The 13,654-nt window shown below is 42.5% G+C and overlaps 1 protein-coding gene across 1 annotated transcript in view; it reads right to left on the bottom strand.

Annotated features, from left to right (window-relative positions):
- LOC129835641 (uncharacterized) overlaps positions 1–13,654 on the bottom strand; it is a gene marked incomplete at its 5' end in the record, with an annotated part of 390,259 nt that overhangs the window by 26,823 nt on the left and 349,782 nt on the right. The gene's annotated exons all lie outside the window — the stretch shown is intronic.

The following is a 13,654-nucleotide window of genomic DNA, read 5'->3' as shown; positions in this document are numbered from 1 at the left end:
CCAGCTGATTGGTCAACCCCAGGCTAATTGGTGATTGGAGCTGACCCCGCCCCGTCGTCAAGAAGCAGCTGACTCTAATCACCATTGCCACCTGAAGATAAAAGCCAGTGTTCTGCCCAAGAGTGAAAAATTGAGAGAAGATAGAGAGAGAGATGAGATGAGATGAGATGAGATGAGATGAGATGAGATGAGATGAGATGAGATAAGATAAGAGATAAGATAAGAGATAAGATAAGAGATAAGATAAGAGATAAGAGATAAGAGATAAGAGATAAGAGATAAGAGATAAGAGATAAGAGATAAGAGATAAGAGATAAGAGATAAGAGATAAGATAAGAGATAAGATAAGAGATAAGATAAGAGATAAGATAAGAGATAAGATAAGAGATAAGATAAGGAGTAGAGATTTGGAGATTGAGAGAGAAAAATTAGATTGTGATATAGAGTTGGTTGTGTATCAGAAAGTGTGGTATGTACTGTTGTTGTTGGTAGCAGTTTTTCTATGTCCTGTGTTTGTGAGTGTTTGTGAAATCATTAATAATTACTCTGTTTCATTTGTTCCCAGGGGGGAAGGAGAAGGCACTTTGGGAGTGCTTAGGCAAGAGGCCCGAGGGCATACATATACCCGTAGTATATTTACTGTCTAGGCACACTAGGTAAGACCTGGGCGGACCACCCCCTGTATTTTGGTTAGGGCACCAGGCGGTGTTAAGTTAGGTAAGTTAAGTGGGTAGGCAGGTTAGATAGGAGAGGGGGAACTTTGATATTTACTTTCTTTGCTTTGGTTCCGTCCAGCCCCTTTTCCCCATATTACCGTGTAAGAAAATAAATTCTAGTAAACGGTAAATTCTGCTTTTGTGTCATCCTTACTCGCACCTACAGTCCATACCTCTTGCACTTCAGAGAGTTGAGTTGTAGCAGGGAGTTGCGTTCCCTCTTCTCAGAGGCGTGCGTAACATAATGGGGGCTCATCCGGGATTCCATTAAACCCACCGGACCCTGCTGCACTGAACTCTCTGTGGTTAGTGATTGAGGTGTGATGGTAGGTTGTGAGTTTGGATGACTTGTTTAGTTTGTGTTTTCAGAAAATTGTTGTGTACAAGATGGCTGCCTCAGCCATCTCCAAGTTCATTGAAGCGCCCTCAATTGATTGTTTGGTGAAGTTTCGAAAAGTAGACCTTTTAGCTATAGCTGACCATTATGGATTTGTTATCCCTGAGAAAGCCCTAAAGGCTGAGCTTTTGGTGCTAGTCAGGGAGGGTTTATTGAGAGAAAGAATTCTCTCATTGCAAGGAGAGGAGACGGGTAGACCTTCTGATGCCAAGTCGGAGGACAGGGCGGAGGAAGGGGTTGCTCGTACCCCCTTTACATTGCCTCGATTCGATCCTTTATCTCCTGCTTCAGGTCGTTCAGACGGGACCGCTAGGCTAAAGGTGAGGCTGGCCCGGTTAGAAATGGAGCAAAAAGATAAAGAGAGACAAATGCATTTTGATCTTGAAATTAGGAAAATAGAAGCCGACAAGGAGGTGAGGATCCGACAGCTAGAGCTAGATGCTGGCTCCGGTACGACTCCAAAAGCTGCTCATCATCAAGCCCACTTTGATGTAAGTAAAAATATAGCTTTAGTTCCACCATTCCGAGAGTCGGAAGTGGATTCCTATTTTTCTGCATTTGAGTGTGTGGCCGCTGCGCTGCATTGGCCACTCGAGGTTTGGCCGCTCCTGTTGCAATGTAAATTGTCTGGGAAAGCCCAGGAAGTAGTAGGTGCTCTCTCCCTGGAAGACAGTTTACATTACGAAACAGTTAAAAATACCGTGTTGCGGGCTTATGAGTTGGTGCCTGAAGCTTATAGACAGCGCTTCAGGAACCACAAGAAACCCTCTCACCGTACTTTTGTTGAGTTTGCTAGGGACAAAGAGTCTCTGTTTAATCGATGGTGTTCAGCCAGCAAAGCTAACACCTTTGCTGATATTCGGGAGTTGATTCTGTTGGAGGATTTTAAAAACAACCTCCCTGATAGACTTGTAGTTCATTTAAATGAACAGAAAGTGGTGACATTGGCCCAGGCAGCAGTGTTGGCAGATGAGTACGCTTTGACACACAAGACTGTCTTTGGTGCACCTCGTTTTGAAGGTAGACTGATTACGTCATCAGTGCCTCATTCAGGTCGCTTTTCCTCTGACAAGCCTTTTCATGAGATCCGTGAATGTTTTTACTGTCACCAAAAAGGGTCACGTGATTGCGGACTGCCCAGTTTTGAAAAATAAACCGAAACAGTCCCAGTCACCGTCCCCAAAAAGGAAAAGTTTGGGTTTAGTCAAGTCTTTGGCTCGTCCGTTGGTCCGAGGTATTGATTCAGCATTTGAGAAACCGGATCCTGTTTATGCTCCGTTTATCTCTACCGGTTGTGTTTCCTTAACTGGAGAACAAGCTGATCAAAAGCCAATTAAAATCTTACGAGACACCGGGGCGGCGCAGTCAGTAATCATTACTGATGCTTTACCCTGGTCTCCTGAAACGTATTGTGGCTCACATGTTATATTACAGGGCATAGAGACAAAAACAGTACCTGTACCATTACACTGGGTCCACTTAGTGTCAGATTTGGTATCAGGACGTTTCCGTGTTGGTGTAGTGTCTACACTGCCAGTAAAAGGAGTCACATTGCTATTAGGGAATGATATTGCTGGTGGTAACGTTACTCCTGTATTAGAGGTAGTAGACAACCCAGAAATCAGAACTACAGATGAGAAATTGGTTCAAGCATTTCCACATGTTTTTCCTGCTTGTGTCTTAACGAGGGCACAATCTCGCAAGCTTGGAGATGTGGTGGATTTGGCTAGTTCCATTTTTGAGAATATTGAAGTAGAAGACAATGCACCGAGTATTCCTTCTGCAAGTCCGACAGTTTTTACTCCTGTAAAAACTAAGGAAGGGGACTGCGAAATCGCACCCCAATTACATGACATTCTTTTGTCTGTCACCCCTGAGAAGGTGATTGAATGTCAAAAAGGAGACACCAGTCTTCGTAAGTGTTTTGCTTCGGTAATTTCCATTGAAGAAGCTAAAACTAGAGAGACTGCCTACTTTATGGAAGCAGGAGTTTTGATGCGTAAATGGGCAGCTCATGACACCGTTAATGACTGGAGTGAAGTGTGTCAAGTGGTTGTTCCTACACCGTTCCGACAGCAGGTGCTGTCCCTCGCCCATGACCAGGCGTGGTCTGGACATTTAGGGATCACAAAGACTTATAACCGGGTCCTTCGTCATTTTTTCTGGCCAGGTTTGAAGTCTGATGTGGTCCAATTTTGTAAAACATGTCACGTATGTCAACTCACTGGGAAAGCGAATCAAACAGTTCCTAGAGCACCGCTCTACCCGATTCCTGTGGTGGGGGAACCGTTTGAAAGAGTGATAGTTGATTGTGTAGGTCCGTTGCCGAAAACCAGGTCAGGTAACCAGTTCCTATTAACAATAATGTGCAGTGCTACTCGATACCCAGAGGCTATTCCTCTCCTTACTATTACGGCTAAGACTGTGGTGAAGGCACTGGTGAAGTTCTTCTCTACGTTTGGACTCCCTAAAGTAATCCAAACTGATCAGGGATCCAACTTTATGTCTAAAATGTTTTCAAATGTGTTAAAGACATTGTGTATTTCCCATCAGGTCTCAAGTCCGTATCATCCAGAGAGTCAAGGGGCTCTCGAACGCTGGCATCAAACGCTGAAGGCAATGCTACGCAAGTATTGTATGGATACCAGTACCGATTGGGATGAGGGGGTGCCCTTTGTCCTATTTGCTATTAGGGAAACGATACAAGTGTCCTTAGGGTTCAGCCCTGCTGACCTTGTGTTTGGACACACCCCACGGGGTCCGCTGAAAGTTTTGAAGGAGCATATCTCATCTCCTACACCCAGTAGCGCCCCTAAAAATGTGTTGGATTATGTCAGTAAGATGCGGGAGAGACTGCACGCCGCATGTGCGTTGGCCCAAAAGTCTCTTTCCTCTTCGCAAAAACGCATGAAGGTGCATTATGACAAAAAGGCTGTTGGCCGTTCTTTTGCACCAGGGGATCAAGTTTTAGTTTTGTTGCCAATTCCTGGCTCATCTCTGTCAGCACGTTTTTCTGGACCATATTTGGTGGAAAAGAAACTCAGTGACACAAACTATGTGATAAAGACCCCAGATCGAAGGCGTTCTTCCCGTGTGTGTCATGTTAACATGCTAAAAGAATATTATGTACGTGACTCTCCACACAGCTCCTCAAGTAAGCCGGTCCAGCCCGCCGTCTCCAGTGTGGCTGCGGTGGTGCTGAAGCCTGGCTGGGACCTAGAGGAGGATAAGGAGGATGGGTTGGAGTTACGCCATACGTTACAGCAGTGTGAACGCCTATGTAATTCAGAGATGCTGAAGAAGTTACCCTCTCAAATGGAACATTTGGATAACGATCAAACTAAGGACCATAATCCTTTAGTGTTCTTAAAGCAAATGTACAATCAGAACCGCCGCCTTATGCGGTGGGCTCTGATTGTACAAGGATATAATGTACAGATAGCCTATAGGAAGGGCTCAGCGAATGTGGTTGCTGACGCTCTATCACGGGTTTACTAACTGGGGAAGCGTTGGTTTTTGTTATTACAAACTGTACGTTTGCAATTTTTGTGGTGGGCGTGTTACGTTCCCCAGTTTCTGTGTTCTGTTTTGTATTTGAGTGTGTGTTTCAGGAGATGGCTTCCTGAAGTACTCCCCAACCAGCTGATTGGTCAACCCCAGGCTAATTGGTGATTGGAGCTGACCCCGCCCCCTCGTCAAGAAGCAGCTGACTCTAATCACCATTGCCACCTGAAGATAAAAGCCAGTGTTCTGCCCAAGAGTGAAAAATTGAGAGAAGATAGAGAGAGAGAAGAGAAGAGATGAGATAAGATAAGATATGATATGAGATAAGATAAGAGATAAGATAAGGAGTAGAGATTTGGAGATTGAGAGAGAAAAATTAGATTGTGATATAGAGTTGGTTGTGTATCAGAAAGTGTGGTATGTACTGTTGTTGTTGGTAGCAGTTTTTCTATGTCCTGTGTTTGTGAGTGTTTGTGAAATCATTAATAATTACTCTGTTTCATTTGTTCCCAGGGGGGAAGGAGAAGGCACTTTGGGAGTGCTTAGGCAAGAGGCCCGAGGGCATACATATACCCGTAGTATATTTACTGTCTAGGCACACTAGGTAAGACCTGGGCGGACCACCCCCTGTATTTTGGTTAGGGCACCAGGCGGTGTTAAGTTAGGTAAGTTAAGTGGGTAGGCAGGTTAGATAGGAGAGGGGGAACTTTGATATTTACTTTCTTTGCTTTGGTTCCGTCCAGCCCCTTTTCCCCATATTACCGTGTAAGAAAATAAATTCTAGTAAACGGTAAATTCTGCTTTTGTGTCATCCTTACTCGCACCTACAGTCCATACCTCTTGCACTTCAGAGAGTTGAGTTGTAGCAGGGAGTTGCGTTCCCTCTTCTCAGAGGCGTGCGTAACAGAAACTTACAGTATGTAAATGTCATAACCAACCATAAAATAAAACTCACCTTTCCATAGATTGGTCATATTAGTGTGTAGCCCAAACTGATCATACGGTACAGACAGAATTTGCCAGATTGGCGGTACCGAATTCAGACGAGTCCCTTGGCGCTTCTGTGGGTCGTAGAGCGAAGAACAACATCGTGTTCGGGAGGGCTTCATCGTTGCATATAGGGGTCATAGTAGTTTGTAGGCCAAACCGTTCCAACGCTACAAACATTTTTGTGAGATGACCGATTTCCGCCATGTCTAATGGTCGAAGGCTGACATCAGTCGATGCAGTGGATTGAGACCCAGTCCTTGCAATAAAACAGATATCTCTATCTTAAACAGACAGATTTTTATGGGGATTTTGCTATTAGGCTAATTAGATATCTAGTGAGTGAGGACATTGTAAACTGCTGTAATGAGTCTAAATACAAAATCTGGAATAAATCTGTTCATAAGCTAAAAGATGGGGGCACTGAGGAGGGCGCGTGTCTTGACGGTTCCTGTCCGACTTCGCTTTTTTACGGCTATGTTTGTGTTAATTATTACTTTGTTTGCTCAGAATGTTTGTGCAATAATTTCCTACGACCAACAAACACTTCTGGATCATGAATCGTAAGCTACTCACTTATCTCGCAGCCTCCCAGATCTGAAATACTACATTCACTACTTTGTTCCCCACACAGTGGGTTTACCTGTTGCTCCTGGCCGAGATTAACCTAAGGCAAAGTCGGTGACGAAGAAGAGGAATGAAACAGGGATTCCAAGCTAGGCTGAAAAGACAGGCTACACTGCCTCGTCGTCCAGGGATCCTGATGGCTAATGTCCGATAGCTGGAAAATAAACTTTGTGAACTCAGATCAAGGCTTCCATCGCAGAGGGACATCAGAAAATGCTATGTATTTGTTTTTACAGAGACTTGGCTTATGGAAAATACACTGAACTCTGCTATTCAACCAGACGGCTTCTCCATATTCACGAATTGATCGAACGGCGGCTTCTGTTTCCACATAAAAAATTTGTGGTGTACCGAAGTTGAAAACATTGCAAGCTCCTGTTCACCCCTTCCAAATTGCCTGGATTAACGGAGATACTCGTACAATACTGAGAGCCCATACTGCATTCAGCAGAACAGACCCCAACGCGTACAAGGCAAGCAGATACGACCTCCACAAAACCATTAGGGATGCAAAAAGACAATACAGACTCGAACTTGAATTGATGTTCGAAAACTCAGGCTGACGTGGCTTGTGGCAAGGACCACAGATTATCAGAAAATACAAAGGAAAATCCATCAGTTGTGGTGCCCACGAAACCTCCCTCCCAGATGAGCTCATCACATTCTATGCTCCTTTCAAGGCAGACAATACTGAGCCATCCAGGAAGGCTCTAGCTGCTCTGGACGACCAGGTACATTCGCTTTCCAAGGCTGATGTGACGAAAACTCTCAAAAGAGTGAATACTCACAAAGCCTCTGGCCCAGATGGCATCCCTGGCCGCGTCTTCAAAGTGTGGGCTGACCAGCTGGCGGGCATCTTCTCAGACATCTCCAATCTGTCCCAGGCTGTAGTCCCCCACCAGCTTCAAGGAGACCATCATCGTTCCAGTGCCCAAGAAAAACAAGGTGACATGCCCAAATGACTATTTCCCCGTCCCACTCACTTTGGTCATCATGAAGTGCTTCGGGAGGCTGGTCATGGCCCACATCAAGGCCAGCATGCCAAGAACACTGGAAACAGTCCAATTTTCCAACAGATCCACAGAATATGCCATTTTCATCGTTATTAACACAGCCATAACACAACTGGAGAAGAGGAACACCTGTGTGAGTGTTTTATTTATGTATTTTTATTTAACCTTTATTTAACTAATGCTGTTCATTTTACTAAAGTTCAGCATTCAAAGTTCAGCACTCAACACAACACCAACACAAGCTCAGAACCCTGGGTCTGGACACAACCCTCTGCAACTGGATCATTGACCTCCTGACGGGCAGACCACAGGCTGTGAGGATTGGAAACAGCGCCTCCCTCACACTGACTTTTAACACAGGGGTGTGTCCTCAGCCCTCTGTTGTACTCCCTGTTCAACCACAAAGTTGTTGCTTTGCACGACACCAACTCCATCATCAAGTTTGTTGACAACACCACAATTGTAGGCCTGATAACCAACAACCAAGCGTCAGCCTATAGGAAGGAGGTAAGTGAACTGGTACTATGGTGTCATGACAACAACCTATCCCTCAAAGTCAGCAAAACAAAGGAGTTGATTGTTGACTTTAGGAAGCAGAGGAGGGAACATGTCCTGATCCACATCAATGGCACTGTAGTAGAGAGAGTCACGAGTTTTAAGTTCCTCAGCGTCCACATTATATACACATTGATATATTTCATCATCTGAACCAATGCCATTCGGTAAAATGATCATGTGGTTTTCATAACCTGTATTTCCTTAAACACAAATGTAAAGATGGTTGAAAACCAGGAAGTGAAACGTTTGTGTGCCAATATAAATACTCCAGCACTGGAGTGCTGTCCTATTTTTGTTCTTCGCTGCAGGGTTGTAGCCACTTATTACATTTTTTGTTTGTTTGTTGTTTTTTCTATTTGGTTGTTTGTTTTCTTGTATTTTCTTTTTCACATCTACTTTCTCCTTCTATTATTTTAACGGCCATCTTGGGCAGGGGTTCTCTAACCTTTTGGGTCCAGAGACCCTTTTTGTGATTTATCAGGAGCCCCTTCATATTCAGAACACAACTCGAGTGAGATAAAAAATAATTTACAAGGAGTTTTACTATGACTTCGGCAGTGCATGGCCGGATGAACCATGTCTCGGAGCCCAGACAAAGAACATTTTAAAGCCCTGCCTCTTGGCATTGGAGAGAAAGTGATGCAGTTTTCAAGCTAATTTCCTTCCATTCAAAATATTTTATCATGGGGCAGAGAAAGAAATGTTTTGAAATATTTTATATTTTAAGATCTGGTAGCAGACCCCCTGCAGTACCTCCTGGGGATCCGTGGACCCAAATTTGAGAAGCCCTGATCCAAGGACTGGAATTTCTGGGGAAGTTTATTGTGAAATGTTTAGGATGCTTTCCTCAATGTTTGTATCTATCTGCCCTGGGACTACAGATTAATATTAGCCAGTGGACAAAATCTGACACATTTACAGAAAAGTTCATTGATGTGCATTGTCCATGTCAAATAAATAAATACATTGATTCTGTTAGAAATTTGGCCTTGTCCATATAGGCCAATTCCCTCGAGTGTAAAGTTAATCAATCATTTTATAATTCTGCATGTTGTTGACTAACTTCAATGAGTACATTTGATATTCCCTACCAAGATAACATATACAATGGAAAATAGACATTACTCTTACCTTTGTCTGTTTGAAGAAGGTTCTATATTTTTGTGGGAATCACAGCCGAGTCTGGAAAGAAACGCATTATATCACATTTACACTTCAGAGAATCAATTACTTTATTCTGAAATCAGGTTCATCTGAAAGTACAACCTTTGTATTGTATACATTAAATGGTTTCTAATCGCAGGTTGCAAAATTTTTACCTGTCTTGGTTCTTGAAATGCAATGGCTGACCCTTGATGATGTGTCCTTTTATAGTCAAATTTGAGTTGAGCCACCCACATTCAAACCGGTTCAGGTTGATGTTTTTCCCCTATGTAGTTAGTCTCTGTGCATCACTCTGTGCATCAGTCGGTTCCCAAGGTAAACTGGATGAACTGGACAGATTAGATGCCAGTGATGATTAACATGTCATTGTTAACTTAAGTTACATTTCACTGTAAATGAAAATAAGTTGGGGGACCTCCAGAGTGGGGTGGTTTAATTAAATGGTGCTTTGTTTGTTTTTCCTGTAGACTGTGCAGCAGTATCACAGTAATGTAGACTGTGCAGCAGTATCACAGTAAATGTAGACTGTGCAGGAGTATCACAGTAAATGTAGACTGTAGCAGTATCACAGTAAATGTAGAATGTGAATCAGTATCACAGTAAATGTAGACTGTGCATCAGTATGACAGTAAATGTAGACTGTGCAGCAGTATGACAGTAAATGTAGACTGTGCAGCAGTATGACAGTAAATGTAGACTTTGCAGCAGTATAACAGGAAATGTAGACTTTGCAGCAGTATAACAGTAAATGTAGACTGTGCATCAGTATCACAGTAAATGTAGACTGTGCATCAGTATCACAGTAAATGTAGACTGTGCAGCAGTATCACAGTAAATGTAGACTGTGCAGCAGTATGACAGTAAATGTAGACTGTGCAGCAGTATGACAGTAAATGTAGACTGTGCAGCAGTATCACAGTAAATGTAGACTGTGCAGCAGTATCACAGTAAATGTAGACTGTGCAGCAGTATGACAGTAAATGTAGACTGTGCAGCAGTATCACAGGAAATGTAGACTGTGCAGCAGTATCACAGGAAATGTAGACTGTGCAGCAGTATCACAGGAAATGTAGACTGTGCAGCAGTATCACAGGAAATGTAGACTGTGCAGCAGTATCACAGGAAATGTAGACTGTGCAGCAGTATCACAGGAAATGTAGACTGTGCAGCAGTATCACAGTAAATGTAGACTGTGCAGCAGTATCACAGGAAATGTAGACTGTGCAGCAGTATCACAGGAAATGTAGACTGTGCAGCAGTATCACAGGAAATGTAGACTGTGCAGCAGTATCACAGGAAATGTAGACTGTGCAGCAGTATCACAGGAAATGTAGACTGTGCAGCAGTATCACAGGAAATGTAGACTGTGCAGCAGTATCACAGTAAATGTAAACTGTAGCAGTATCACAGCAAATGTAGACTGCAGCAGTATCACAGGACATGTAAACTGTGCAGCAGTATCACAGGACATGTAAACTGTGCAGCAGTATCACAGGACATGTAAACTGTGCAGCAGTATGACAGGACATGTAAACTGTGCAGCAGTATCACAGGACATGTAAACTGTGCAGCAGTATGACAGGACATGTAAACTGTGCAGCAGTATGACAGGACATGTAAACTGTGCAGCAGTATGACAGGACATGTAAACTGTGCAGCAGTATGACAGGACATGTAAACTGTGCAGCAGTTTCACAGGACATGTAAACTGTGCAGCAGTATCACAGGACATGTAAACTGTGCAGCAGTATCACAGGACATGTAAACTGTGCAGCAGTATGACAGGACATGTAAACTGTGCAGCAGTATCACAGGACATGTAAACTGTGCAGCAGTATCACAGGACATGTAAACTGTGCAGCAGTTTCACAGGACATGTAAACTGTGCAGCAGTATCACAGGACATGTAAACTGTGCAGCAGTATCACAGGACATGTAAACTGTGCAGCAGTATGACAGGAAATGTAAACTGTGCAGCAGTTTCACAGGAAATGTAAACTGTGCAGCAGTTTCACAGGACATGTAAACTGTGCAGCAGTATGACAGGACATGTAAACTGTGCAGCAGTATGACAGGACATGTAAACTGTGCAGCAGTATGACAGGACATGTAAACTGTGCAGCAGTATGACAGGACATGTAAACTGTGCAGCAGTATGACAGGACATGTAAACTGTGCAGCAGTATGACAGGACATGTAAACTGTGCAGCAGTATGACAGGAAATGTAAACTGTGCAGCAGTTTCACAGGACATGTAAACTGTGCAGCAGTTTCACAGGACATGTAAACTGTGCAGCAGTATGACAGGACATGTAAACTGTGCAGCAGTATGACAGGACATGTAAACTGTGCAGCAGTATGACAGGACATGTAAACTGTGCAGCAGTATGACAGGACATGTAAACTGTGCAGCAGTATCACAGGACATGTAAACTGTGCAGCAGTATGACAGGACATGTAAACTGTGCAGCAGTATGACAGGAAATGTAAACTGTGCAGCAGTATGACAGGAAATGTAAACTGTGCAGCAGTATGACAGGACATGTAAACTGTGCAGCAGTATGACAGGACATGTAAACTGTGCAGCAGTATGACAGGACATGTAAACTGTGCAGCAGTATGACAGGACATGTAAACTGTGCAGCAGTATGACAGGACTTGTAAACTGTGCAGCAGTATCACAGGACATGTAAACTGTGCAGCAGTATCACAGGACATGTAAACTGTGCAGCAGTATCACAGGACATGTAAACTGTGCAGCAGTATCACAGGACATGTAAACTGTGCAGCAGTATCACAGGACATGTAAACTGTGCAGCAGTATCACAGGACATGTAAACTGTGCAGCAGTATGACAGGACATGTAAACTGTGCAGCAGTATGACAGGAAATGTCAAATGTGCAGCAGTATGACAGGACATGTAAACTGTAGCAGTATCACAGTAAATGTAAACTGTGCAGCAGTATGACAGGACATGTAAACAATGTAAATGTAAACAAACAAATTATTTTGCCATGTTGACAACAACTGTCAGATTTGGATTGAACACACAGATTTTAGACCTGAGGGGTTTACCACCAAACAGGATCAGTTGGTTAGCCAGCTAATATGACTAAATATTTTTTATTCATATTTTTTATTTTTTAGAAAGATAAGCTTAAATGGGCATGGTGTAATTAACTCAACAACCTTAAACACATATCTAATTTTAGATTTCTTAATAAACCAGAAAAGCAATAGCTATATCTGGTGCTTTATCAAAGTTAACTGGCTAATTGATGCGTCAGGTTACCACGCTAGGGGTGAGATTTCTTAGTTACACTTTCATTATTTGGTGTCAGATGATATTTTAGTTTTCCAGGAAATGGTGTGACAGAAAGAACACTGCAGTACGTGCCAAATTCACATTCCCAACCCACCTCTCTGCAGGAGTAGATACTCAGCATCACATTCCTTCCACATAAATTGAAACTTATAAATCACAGTTATTGTGATGTAATAGGAATGTTTATTAAGTAATAAGGCACAAGAGGCTGTATCATGACTGCAGTCACAGGCAAATGGTGTTGTTCGGCCCCACGGGATTGTCAACCCATTTACCCGTGACTGTATTCGTGATAATTGCTTTTATAAAACCAACATATTCAAATAACAACGAATTAAGAGAGAGCTCTTACTCCACTAGCGCATCGTGGAACACACCATCCAAGTCGCTCATTATTGTTCAGAGAACGCATAGCCCCTCGTTGATTATCCTTTACATGTAGGGCCCTGAATTTCCCTGACAACATGATCTGACCAGGGATAACTCTGTGCCCTAGTTATGGTCTATCCTGGCCCTTATGAATAAGTGAATATCAGTTGAAATACAGTAATGAATGAGTGAATATCATTGTAATACAGCAGGTACATTCAAAGAGCAGACGATACACTGTGATATTTCTCAGGTTATTTAATTTATTCATATTCTATAAAATGTTCATACATTAACTTACATTCTTTGCCAGCTCTTTCTCAATGTTTTAACAGGTGAGTTCATCAATGTGTAATGAATTGCTGTCACCCATTTGAATGGTCACTGCACAATGAAATAAACACCTAAAGCTTGTCTTCTATTGACAAAAGACCAGAGGGGTATTCTGCAAAGCAGGATCAATCAGTTAGCCACTAACTTCCCTAAATATTCAGATTCATTTATTTTTAGAAAGATACACTTGGAATGGACATGGTCTAATTGACTCAACAACCCAAAACGTATATTGATGTTTAGATTTCTTAAATGTACCTGAAAATCAGTCTTTATTTTGGTTGTTTTTCAAAGTTGGCTGGCTAACTCATTGGTGCTGCTTTGGTTCGTCAAAAGAATACAGTCTTGAAATAATATACTTGACAAAACCATGTTCATTACTTGAAATGAACAGGAAACAAACTGCATATCAACTGATACATGTTGAAAGGAATAATGTTGTTTCTACATACATTCAAATACTGTAAAACTTCAATGAATCACCCCAGAGTTTATTTGCTTAAATCACTGAACACAACAGGCACTTATCAGATACATGCTTCTACTTCAGCCAGGCGTCTAGTTCCTTAATGCACACAGCTTTTACTCATTTGCATAGTTCATTATTTAATTCCAGCATTTTAATTCATTTCTTGCACTAATGTGTTACCATTTACACAC

Source organism: Salvelinus fontinalis, chromosome 36, assembly GCF_029448725.1.
Source record: "Salvelinus fontinalis isolate EN_2023a chromosome 36, ASM2944872v1, whole genome shotgun sequence".
NCBI classification, from domain to species: Eukaryota; Metazoa; Chordata; class Actinopteri; order Salmoniformes; family Salmonidae; genus Salvelinus; species Salvelinus fontinalis.
This window is presented reverse-complemented; position numbering and strand designations above follow the sequence as displayed.